Source organism: Pinus tabuliformis, chromosome 1_2, assembly GCF_031772625.1.
Source record: "Pinus tabuliformis cultivar Carrire ecotype Pingquan chromosome 1_2, CPIR1, whole genome shotgun sequence".
Lineage (NCBI taxonomy): Eukaryota > Viridiplantae > Streptophyta > Pinopsida > Pinales > Pinaceae > Pinus > Pinus tabuliformis.
Genome location: NC_142298.1, coordinates 703109682 through 703120379, shown reverse-complemented (window position 1 = coordinate 703120379; position 10698 = coordinate 703109682).

Below are 10698 nucleotides of genomic sequence, written 5' to 3'. Positions count from 1 at the left end.
AATGGCAAGAAAACAAAGCTATATGGTTTTCAAAAGGAGATGAGAACACTAGATTCATCCATTAGGAAAACCCAAAACACGATCTCGAGGGCTTTCTATGTGGGAGGGGGAAAATTGCTATTCTTTCAAGGGTTTTTGTAATTGAGATATAAGAAATCATCAAAAGATGATATATAGAGTTACAAAGGAAGAATATAAATGTTGTATTTATGATTTCTTCTTACTTTGGTCATGTTGTGTCAAATGAACAAAATTAACTTTTGTTTTTACTAGTCTTATATTATGAAAAGAATTGGGAAGTGTTAAAGTTGTTCTAATTTGACAAATCACTTAAATGCAATAGCTAGATCATTGAATTTTATAAGAGTTTTTTTATCAACATATTGGGTGATGATCTATTAAGGGTATTTGAATAATCCAAAGAGAATGGGAAAGTTATGGTTGGCATGAATATCAATTTATAGATAATATTCCAAAAGTTTCAAACTTAATAATTGTAAACGATTTAGGTCTATATCACTTTTGTATCTATTAAAAATGCCAAAGTTACCGCTTGTATGTCAAAGCTTATATTATTTAGAAAGTGCTTTGAAGATTTTCTTTTCTCAATCATGATGCTTCGATTCCATCATAGATTTGATTGATGTGGATATTTTCCCCTTGTAAACTACATAGGTTCACTAGGTGAGAGCCCAGGGGGTTAGCTCAACTAGTCACTACCAATGTTATTGTACATTTGGATATTTCCATGCTAGAAAGTGCAAGATTTGAATCCCCCTAGGCAAGGTGCATTAGTATACACCAACAAGTTTACTAAAGGTGTCATCCATGAATGTAGGGAAGCATCCTTTGGGTTCCTCCATGAGGGTTTCCTTGGGAAAAAAGGGTTCACTAAGTTAATGCACTCAAGTAGAACTTGTTAAGGCCCTAATAAGAATTCGTTATTGGTTTACTAGTTATAATTGGGTTGGTCTAGTTGTAGGTTACATTATTTCACTTTACCTCCTATTTATAACAAAGGAGATTCATTTGTATAGGTATCATATCTTGTCATGTACAGTGGATTCATTGTAAAAGAAGGTTTTACCCTCAAAGCGAATTGCATTAATTGACCTTTTTATCATTTTAAGGCATTTGGTATCATATCTTTGATCCTAGGGTTTTGTTACTTTGACCAAGACATTTGGTATTTTCACTATAATTTTTTTTGGGGTAAGTTTCAAATAGTTAAGCTTTAAGGAGAATAACGAAAAATATCAATCTACATGTCAAAATTTCAAGTTATTTTCGTTATACTTTGGGAGATATAACATATGGAATATACGGTTTGTGACTATTTATGAACTCAGTTTTAAACGAGTCATCGTGGAATTTTCATTATAATTATTTTTTTGGGAAGTTCCAAATAGTGAAATTTGTGGAGACAATGGAGAAATATTGTATTATTGGTGGTCCAAATTTCAAGTTGTTGTTCACTATACTTTAAAAGATATAGACTTTGGAAGATAGAGGTTATGACTTGATCCGTAAACTGTTGTGGATATTCCACTGAATAGTTCGTCACAACAAATCTCATAATATTATATTTAAAATATGAAATTCTACACTATTACAATTTTATTAAATTTATGGATTTGTAGATTTACTGTTAATAGTGCATGAATGCAAATGAAAATTATGCAGAAAATAGAGAATGACAAAATAAAATCTCACACACACATTTGACACAAAATTTAGTTTAGGAAACCCTTTTGGGAGAAAAACCCAACTAGAAGGTGAGGTCACTCCGCTCTCTTTCTTTGTCTGGAAATATGGCTGCGAGTTCAAAGAAGTATGGCCTATGGCCTGTGAGCTGCTATAGTGCACAAATCCTCTCTGTGTGCTCTACCTCCTATCCCTCGACTAATTTTTCTTAGCTATGGAACAAATGCACTTGAATGAATGGAAATCCCTTTTCCTCCTAATGGCCTGGTTATAACACAACTTGATAACTTATTAGCGGTTAGGTTTGACTACCTCAACTCTTAACCATAGTTAAAATATAAACTCTTCTAGAGTCTTTAACATCAGAATCACATGGCTAGCCCCTTTTCCATGAATAATGGGGGTTGACGTGGCATCCTTTCGAACTACGATGGTGAAAACAAGAAGGTCAACGTTTGAGTGGCATAACTTTCGCATACGAACTCCGATTGACGTGATTCTTGCACCGTTGGAAAGGTCTTTGTGTGTAAAATAGCATGAAAAGATTTACCACCAAAAAACATCATTTGATGCCTCAAAACTCTCCTGGAAGGTTTCAAACCCTATTTTTTCCAAATTGGGTCCCACCGGTAAAAACGGTCTCGTGAGTTGATTCCACCACTTTTTCCACTCTGAAAGCATTAAGATGGAAGACAAACAATATAATGATCCAATCCAGATCATGACTAATCTTGAAAGTAATTTTAAAAGAGTCACCTTGAAATTTTTTCCATAAATTATTTTTGGTGAAGTTTCAAACTACAAATTTTTTAGAACCTTGAGATGACACAATAAATTACCCACGGAAAAAGTTTCATATTTAAACTCATTATATTTTATGATATATATCTTGTGGAATTTAGGGTTTTTGACTAGTTATTTTGTAGCAATATTTTATTCTTTTTGAAAAGGTTAGCAAGCTCATGTTTAATTTTTTTAGAGATGTGTTCTAGTATCTTTAAAAAACACAATGATTTTCCATTCAAAGGGTAAAATTGTGGTAATGGAAGAATACAAATAGGTACTACACATGATGTGACTTTGTTGGAAACTCTTATAACCCCTGTTGATACCTATTTGAGTAGCATTGCATTAGACAATAATTGTATAAAGAATATCACTTCCATGTACCTTTGGGTACATGGGAAGTCCCCAAGGTATATTTGAAACCGACTTTAGATAAGCTAATCGAATGCCTTTTTTCTATAATACACCAAGAAAAACACTTGGGGAGACCACTCTCTAGCACTCTAACAGTCGAGAAGGTATAACTAAGGGCACAATTGAGCCTCTTTAGTTAGTGCCTTGAGATACTGGGATAAGTAATATTGTTGGACCCCACATGTATCAAAGAGCTATAACACTTGAAATTCCCTTGTCATCAAGAACCCGATAATTTTTTCTAGGGAGCTCTTAGGAAAAAGTTAGCCATCCAAACAATCTCCAAAGTAAGTTCAAAATGAACATAGCTTACAAGAGACATAAATATTGTTTGGAAGATCTCTTTGTGATTATTAAAATTTTTGATAAAGAGAAAAGGAGGATTCTTATTATTTTTTCACATGGCTCAAAAGGGTGCTCCAGATGTTCACCAATTAAACCTCCAAGAAAAGAGACATCCACGATTCATGGAGAAAACAAAGAGTTACAAATCTAGCTATCCAATTTGGAAAATCAAATTAATGAATTGAGTGATTGGTCAATGTTGTTTTATGAAAAGAGAAATAGAATGAAATATGGAAGAAAAGATAGAGCAATTAGAACAAGAGATGGATAGAAAGTTGAAACAAATTTAACAAAAGATGGATGGAAAGTTGGAATAGATGGGATAAAAGATGGATGGAAAGTTGGAATAAATGGAAGAGAAAATGGACGGAAAGTTGGAACAATTGTAACATAAGATTATGGAAGCCCTAAATGGGAGGCTCCCTAAAATTGATAATATGATTAAAAGGGAACCTTTTTTAGGTGCATTTAACTCCAATAGTGGGGCTAATTATGGATTTTCTCCAAAGAGTATGAACCTTCCCAAAGTTGAATTAAATAATTTTTGAATTGCACAATATTATGGATGACAAGCAAAGGATTTACATAGAAACTTTATAGTTATAGATAAAATCATATTAATGGTATCAATAGGTCATTAAAATGAAGCACCATTCTTATTATAATACCTAGGGTTTATTTACAAGAGAGTTAGAAGCACATTATGGGAAGGTTTGGGAACATGAATACTTCAGTCAACTGACAATAATCAAGCACTTAGGTTATATTGAATATTATACTTCATAATTTCAGGTATTGGCCACAAGGGTGGATAACATAAGAGATGAAATTTTGTTGGAAGCTTACATGGGTGGATTAAAAGAAGACATTAAACATAAGATTTTCGAAAAATATCCTAAAATGACAGTGGAAGCTATGCAATTTCCTTGTCATATTCAATCCAATAATAAGGTCACAAACAAGTCTATCATTGGAGCATATGCAGGAAAAAGAGATCATTTTGGGGCTCATTAAAAAACCCTACCTCAACCTACTCAATTATCTCAATTATCGTAGAAGAAATGGAAGAAAGAAGAGAAAAATGACTTTGTTTTGCTTGTAACAATAAATAGTCAAACCTATGAAAATAATGATAAAGAGGAAATGGAGACATTTCCATAAAAGGATGAGGGGGAATTTGTCAACTCAAAAGGATAGGAAATGGACATCAAAATTGAGCATAACATTGATTTAGATAAGTGTGGAATATTTTATCATGCATTGGCAAGTTTGTCAACACATCAAATGATTGTAGGATACATTAAGAAGCAAAATATCATAGTGCTCATTGACTCAACTAGCACCGATAACTTCATTAATAATAACAAGTTTTCAAGTTTTGGTTGCTAATGGGGGGAGTACTGACTATGTGGGAAAATGTCACAACATTAAAGTGAGTATGGGAGAATATATTTTTGAGATTGGCAACTTTATTGAGAATCATTGGTAAATAATGGACAAAAGTCATAATTTTGACTTTGACGAAGTCGACCCTAAGAAGCGTTGGAAAATGTAACTAGTTTCAGTCTTCATAATTGTTAATGTGCTCAAGTAATTATGTATATCTTATGTTACATGAAAAATAAGAAAGAAAAATATTATTTCTAGCATGGATTTCATGCTCCATTTTGATGGTCATCTAGGTAAAGCATGTCTTCATGCTTTTAGGGTTTGTCATGTTAAAAGAATATTTTTCTAGAGTCAACAGAGTCATTATTATTTGTATAAGACCCTATTGGGAAAGTTGTAACATGTAAAAGATATCAATTTTTAGTCTAGAAAGCTCTAGATGTCTCCAAGCACAAGTCAACCCTAGTGAAGGACAAGTCAACCTAGAGAGGGCCATCCAACCTCATGAGAAGGCTATAAATAAGAGGAGCTTGACCTCATTTGGGACACACTTTTGCAATTCACATTCAAGCAAGAAAGGCAAGAAGGAAAGAGTGAAGAGGATAGAAGGAAGGAAAATATCTCCAGCGAAGGAAAGAGGACAAAGTTTTTACTTTTCTGCTCACACATGTGAAGTCTAGGGTTTATGTCCTATTGCACAAGGGAAAAAGTTATAGGATGAAATCTTTAAAGTCATTGCAGGTCCGAAGTTCTAAAGGAAGGGACAAAATTTGTGATTTTGAATAAGGTTCGACTACTAATGACTTGAAGGCCTTAACTTGCTTAAAGGAAGATCCCAATGAAGGTTGTCACATGCTAAAAGCTAGGGTTTCTGCGTGCTGAAGTTACATATATGCAGTAGGAAGTTGAAGTTCTGAGGTAGGGCAGATTAGAAGGAGATTGAATCTTGTTGACTTAATCAATATTTGATTCGCTAGAAGAAGGTTGTCTTGAGGGGATGACTTGCTGCTTGGACAAGATATTGGTCTTAAGGTTTGGATCTTGGTTTTCTCATTTGAAGTAGATTCTATAAGAAGAGAAGAGATTTTTTTGGGTTTTCCCCTCAGAGGGGTTTTTCCATGGCTTGGAGCCTAATAATTGTGTCCATTGTCTTTTTTGTTTTCGTTCTTCATAATTGTTTAGTGAAAATATCTATTAAAGAAACATCAAAAGATAACTAAATTTTCACAAGCAATTATTAACGTTAAGGATAATTTGAATTAATAGTTGCCCTATTGCATTCTCCAATATGGTATAAGATCTAAGGTGAATAAGAGAAGGCAGCTGAAGGATCATCTTGAAGGATTTCTAAGGGGGAATCATTTACAGAAGTACACAAGGAAAGGAGAAGAAGACAATTTGATCTAGAAGGAGTGTTACTACATCAAGATTTTATTGAAAAATACCTCATCATCAAGCTCTCATTGAAGGAAGAGAAGACATATATTTGTTGAAGTTTCTCTAGCGTATCATCTTGTAGAAGAAGAATCATCAAGGAATCTTGGGATCATCATCTACTCATTGAAGCTGTTTGAAGACACGATTATTGAAGGCATGCTAGAAGTCACCATTCTAGGGCATATCTAAAGTCTCTTTGAATGTCTCGAAAGCATCGATATAGTTGGAGACTCATCTAGAAGGAGGAATCTTGGTTGACAAGTAAGTAGTATATTGTATTCTATATCTCAATCTACAAATAACACGGCTACATTTTGCAAGGAAAGCAACAATCTTGTTGGATCAACAAACTTCCTAGCATGGAAGAAAATGATTGACTTGACACTCATAAAAAATGAAGTCATGGAGTATGTCCTTGGAGAAGTAGTTGTTCCTGACAAATAAAAGACTCAAGAGTTAGCAAAGTACAAGAATGGAGAAGTAAGAGCACAAAGGATCATTATTGAATCCATTAAAGATCATCTTGTTCCCTTTGTTACTGATTTGAAGACATGAAAAGCTATGCATGATAAGTTGGTAATGTTGTACTCTATAAGTATATCGGGTCAAAATAATTTCCTTGAGGAATAAACTATATAGAATAAATAAATCAAAGGATGAAGACATGGACACCTATTATCATAAATAAGAGACTAGTTGCAAGGGCTTGGGGAGACTGTTACAGACTTTAAGATGAATATCAATGTACTAAATTCTTTGCCACCTAAATGGAGTAGTTTTGCAACTAGCGTCTACTCAAAGAAACATACCACACCTTTTGATGAATTATTGGCTCAATTTATCTTGGAAGAATATAGAATCAAGGCAAAGGATGATATTGAATCAAATGAAAGGTCTCAAGCCTTCATTACAAGAACCAAGAAGTTGAAGAAAGGGAAGTTTGGAAAGTCCAAGAAGAAAACATATATGTTCAAGGTTCAATGCTTTGTATGCAATGAGTATGGAAACTTTGAAAGGGATTGTCCAAATAGTAAAGTGAACAACGAAATGAAGGAAAGAAGTGAAGATCACATAACTGAAGAAAAGGGAGAACCCGAGAGGAAGCTGAAAGAAGAAGATAAGTGTGGAATATTTTCTCATGCATTGGAAAGTTTTCCAACACATCAAATGACTGCAGGCTACATTAAGAAGCAAAAGGTCATAGTGCTCATTGACTTGACTAGCACACATAAATTCATTAATAATAATTTGGCAGAGTCCTTAAAATGCTTTGTATATCCAATGACATGTTTTCATTTTTTGGTTGCTAATGGGGGGAGTATTGATTGTGTGGGAAAATGTCACAACATTAAACCAAGTATGGGAGAATATATTTTTGAAATTGGCAACTTTAGTCAAAATAATTAGTAAATAATGGAGAAAATTCATAATTTTGACTTTGACCAAGTCAACCCCACAAGTGGAAAATGCACCTCCAAACACACATATAAATATAGCATCATTGGACTTCATTTGGAGCATCTCATCATCACAAGTTCGATATGAAATCACACATGTGAAGGAGTAAAAAAAGCCTTTCTTTTATGTGTTGACCAACATTGACTTGGGGGATTTGTCTCTACTTTGACTGAGCCCTTTGACTGTCTTAAGAGGCTGAATATTCTAGGAATCATGTGACTGTCTTTGAGTGCATCTTCATGTCTCTTTTTGGGCATGTTGACTGCAAGTCAAATCTCTCTCCTTTGATCAAGAATTGCAAGATACTTTGACTTTGTTTGATTGAGGAAAGAAGGATGAATCTTTGACTTGGAATATTCCCTGAATTCACCAAATCTTTAACCTTGTAATTGACCGAAATTCAAACTGTTTCTCTCTGCATTGACCTCAAGATTTGACTATTGACTTTGACAAAATTTTCTATGGAAGTTGCAGGCTGAAATTCGACCCTTTGACTGAGTTGCAGGAGACTGAAATTTGACCCTTTGACTAGGGCTTAATTGTAAGAAGATTTCTATTGTTTCTCTCTCATTTGACTGATTTTGACTTGGTTAACTTGGGAAGGTCGAAGGTTGACTTTGATTGTTTATGGATGTGAAAATATGATTATGTATCTCAGCTAAACATTGATTGAATAACTAAGAAGAAGAAGAATTGATTGTGCGTTTTCCCTCTTGTGGGGTTTTTCCCTAATATTTGACCAAAATCTTTGTGTCTCACTGTGCTTGGCCATCTTCTATTGTGCATTACTATTTACCATTCTATCTATAATTACTTAACTGTTACTTGGGTGAATGAAATTAAAATGTTTTAAGTAATTATGACAACATAGAACTTGAGAAAAACTAACATGGTATCAAAGCTGAGGTGAAGATCAAACATTAGAGAACATAGAATACACCCCTTATACACTTCTCTTGCTAATTTCTGATTAATTCTCTTGGACAATATGACTTCCTTGTACTTCAAGATTGAAGAAAGGTTGAATGATGCCTCCAACTTTGCAGCATGAAGAGCTAGATTGTATCTTACCCTTAAAGAGAATGATGTAATGGAGTATGTGGAGGGAAATCTAGTTGAACCCACAAAGAATGTCAATGCCAATGTAAAATCCAAGAACAAGAAGGTTGAGATCAAGGCTAAGAATGTAATGCCCCACCCACATTTACCCACTTTTACAAGCTCTCCATGGTAAACATGAGACAAGTGCCACTATTATATGAATTGACCTCCAAGTTCCAGTTATGAAAGTAGGCTCGACACATCGAGAACTTACAGACATCCCTCAGGGACCACAAACCACTCAGGAGCCCGCAAACCACCACAGATGGTCAGTCCCTGAACTAGAACTCATTTTCACTAGGTTTTCCCCTCAACTGCACCCATAAGCCTGCATGCATGCGGTTGGGAGGCTATAACCACACCCACAAGACTTCCTCCACGCGGTTATGACCCAAAAACTCCAGTTTTGTGCCAGCAGTTATGAGATCTGAGCCACTTTTCTAGGCTAGCCACCAGATCACTAACAAAAAATGCATGTAACTTTCTAGAATGGATTCAAAGGTGAAGACAATGCTAATCAATCAAAACTCAAGGAATTATTTGGCCTAGACATGCCTAATCCATGATAGACATTTAGTTAAACATATGGTAAACATGAAAGCTACAGGTGATGAATGCATATATGTTCATAAACTAATAATCTTCATCTGAGAATCAACAAGAAGGCTATATGCCCTCTCTAGATAGTTTCAATAACACTTGTTAGCCCATGCATTCATCAACCATTCAATAACTAATCAAAACTTGAACAAGATCCATAGATAGAATACATCATATAACCAACATATAACCAGAATAAAGACCATGAAAAATCACCATCATAATCAATACAATTGCCCATATATCATAATAGGAAAATACTCATATTAACATATGAGAATGCCAACTAAGTCAGGGACTTCCATGTACCACTCGACCATAGATTGGGATGAACCAATTCTCTCTTTTAGCTAATCACCCCCACACCATATTCCAAGCATGAATGTCATATAATAAGGGTTAAACCAAAACGAAACCAACTAGGGATTCAAGAGGCCAAACTATCTCAACCGTCAACCACAATGATTTCACCTAAGTAGTCTAGAAATCGCTAAAAATGACTAGATCAGTCTCTACCCAAGCTGTCCAGGGCTCCAAGAACCAGTAACTCAACCCATAGTCTCCAGGAATCCCAAGTTGTTATAGAGCTCTAGAGCATTTGTCCCAATCCATAGGCTTTAGGGACTAGTAACTCAACCCACATACTCTAGGGAACCCAAATTGTTCCAGGGATCCAGGGCATTTTGTTCCAATCCACAACCATAGGGAACCTGATAACCAATCAAAAAATCCAAATGGGGAACCCACTATGCCATGGTTATCTAGGAAATCGCAAGGCAAGACTGAAACCATTGTCAATCAAGGCAAATATCCATGCCAATGACAACACATAACCATAAAACCACATTCATATGCCATGCATCCAAAAACCAATAAGGAGATCATACATGAAACATGTTACCTGCAAATACATCTAGTTGTAGCTGCTGATTTAACTATCTCCTTGCGCTTCCTTGCTTCCCTTGCTTGTCTTTGCTTGCTTTCTCCAAATCTAGGTGAATACTAGAGTGCTCCAAGAATTCTCCAAAAATTCTCTAAGTGTGCAAGAGTATGAGAGGATGAGAGTGAACAATAGCTCAACCCAAAACTGTCAAGAAGCTAACACTGATCCAAAAGTTGTCAAAAATCCAGCAATTGTTTCTTTGTTGCCTTTTTATTAATGATGCCTCTATTTTCTTCATTTTCCCTCTAATTTCCCTTGCATGCACATTTGTGTCTCTTCACCTTCTTTTTCTCATATTTTCATAATTAAATGCTAATTATTGCCTCTTACCTTTGCCAATTTCCATAGCCATTAATAAACCACAAGTGATGTCCACTATCCATTATAATGTTTTTCCCACCATTCAACTTGGAATACATGTCCCATGACCTTGGTCTTATTTTATTTACATGGAAAATTAACCATGGATTGTTACAAACCCCTCTGCCTTGGGGTAACGCCATCCTCGATGTTCAATGATG